Source organism: Acomys minous, assembly GCF_964271855.1.
Source record: "Acomys minous genome assembly, chromosome: 2".
In the NCBI taxonomy this organism is placed as follows: domain Eukaryota; kingdom Metazoa; phylum Chordata; class Mammalia; order Rodentia; family Muridae; genus Acomys; species Acomys minous.
The window spans coordinates 47626208-47628340 of record NC_140484.1 but is presented as its reverse complement, the minus strand read 5'-3'; positions in this window follow the sequence as shown (position 1 = coordinate 47628340).

Below are 2133 nucleotides of genomic sequence, written 5' to 3'. Positions count from 1 at the left end.
CGTGCTGTGTGGTGGCTCTGATGAGTTTGAGACCAGATGAGGCTGCTTGTGGGGCAGTGACTTCTGCAGCCTTATCTGTAGAGTACCTTTCACCTATGGCCACCTCCTGATTCCCCCACTGCTACCCCACTTCTCCCTAGGGCTTGGCTCCATCTAGCATTTTCTTTGTGGTTTTCCTTAGCTGTTTCTTGGAGCCTACAATGCTTGCTTTGTCCTGGGCTACATGCAATGGCCACTCAGTTCCACCAGGAGGCGCCTGTGCCTCAGTCCAGGTTGGGAGCTAAGTGTTCCTGTCACCTGCTCAGCCTGGCTGTAGTCTATCCATTTTCTAAACAGGGATTGCAGAGTATGCCAGGAGGGACCTAGGATGTTAATCTGTCTCTGGTACCAATTAGCTTGCTGTAGGCTGGACTGACTGCATACCTCCAGGCACTGTTGCAGCATTGTTATCCCGAAGCCTACGAGGATGTGGGAAACAATGTTCCCGGCAGTTCCTCTAGTCAGATCTCAGCCTTTTCTTCCTGGCAAAGTGATAGGAGTAAGTTACATGTGGCAGATGCCCAGAGGTGCTAAGAGTCACCAGGATTGTGGCATGCGTCTCCTGGTGTCCTCTCCACAGCCACCCTAGCCCCAGGTTTAAACAGGAGGGAGACCTTGGAAGTGGCACAGTGACTAGGCTGCACGTGGAGATAGGACTTGGGTTTTGATCCACACAGTCCCAGGGCTGCAGGGTTCCTGCACCTTGCCTCTGTGGTACTTTAGAAGTCCCCAGGACCCAGCTATACTGGAGTTGCCTGGCAGGAGTCCAGGGCTGGGCACCCGACATGGCAGAGCCAGATGATGACCACAGCTCGTTGGGAATAAGTTGCAGACCTTAATTGCAGCAGTTAAGTCACATGCCTTGGGTAGTACCAGAGTGGTGGCTGGGGATGGAGTGATGGGGGGCGGGCACAGCACCAGCTTTTCTTAGAAATGACTGGAGAGCCACATGGTCAGGCCACTGCCCGAGGTGCCCTGTCTCTCTTCCCTTCCTTCTGGCTACATTGCTGCCTGGTCATCTAGGGGAGCTTCCTGTGGGGCTTTCAGTTTCTTTGACCTCCGTGAGGAGGCTGCACTGGAATTAGCTGTACACAGGTGCCTTTGAAGGTTGACCAGTGGTGTAGAATGGAGACCCCAAGGCAGCCCAGGTCACAAGAGGGCATCCTTGGTGGCTGAGAGAGATCTGTGTCATGAACTTCCCAGCGGAGGAGCAGTGCTGGCCTGGGGGGCCTGGGAGGTGAGCCTAGAACTTGACAAGAGCTGTGAGGAATGGAATTGTTCCTCCTCCAGGCTGGTCTTGTCGGGACACATCTTCCAGGCCCACATAGCTTGAGGGTTTTATGTGCGTCCCTATATGAAGACCAGAGCATCATGTCAGTCTCCCTCAGCCCTTCTCCACTCTATATTCCATGAGAGGTAGAGTCCCTCACTGAACCTGAGCTCACTGCTTGAGGTAGGTCAGCTGGCCAGGGAGCTCCAGGGGTCTACCTCCCCAGTTCTGGAGTTTCAGGTGCTTGCTGCTGTGCCTAGCTTTTTAGGTGGGTGCCAGGGGTCTGAGCTCAGGTACTCGTGATTGTACAACAAGCATTTTGAAGACTGAACTATCTCTTCATCTCCACGGTTCTCTGAAGATCCCCTTTCCACTAAACCTTTTGGTGTGTGTGTTTTCCTGTTAAATAGGCTGTGGAGGCGTTGAAGCCACTTGTAGGCAAACTAAAGAGCTTTAGCAAGAAAGACCCCTACAGGAAGCAATGGCTACCTTGGATCTTGCTTCTTTTACTCTCAACCTCTTAACTCCCTTTCATGGGTCCCCCCCTCACCCCGTGAGGGATGAGCAAGCAAGGGGTCGACCCTGCTTCTGGGTTCCTCATGTGACCGGTGGCAGATACGTGACCTGGGCTGTTAGAACTGAGGCCTAGGGCCGGAGAGATGGCTCTGATTCGGAGTGAATGCTGCTCTTGTAGATGACCAGCACCTGCGTCAGGTGACACTCCAGCCTCAGGGGCTCTGACCATGCCCACTCCCGCACAAAGACACTCCACACACACATAAGTAGAAATGGAGAAAAACAAGGCTTAGGTGGGCAGGGGGTGT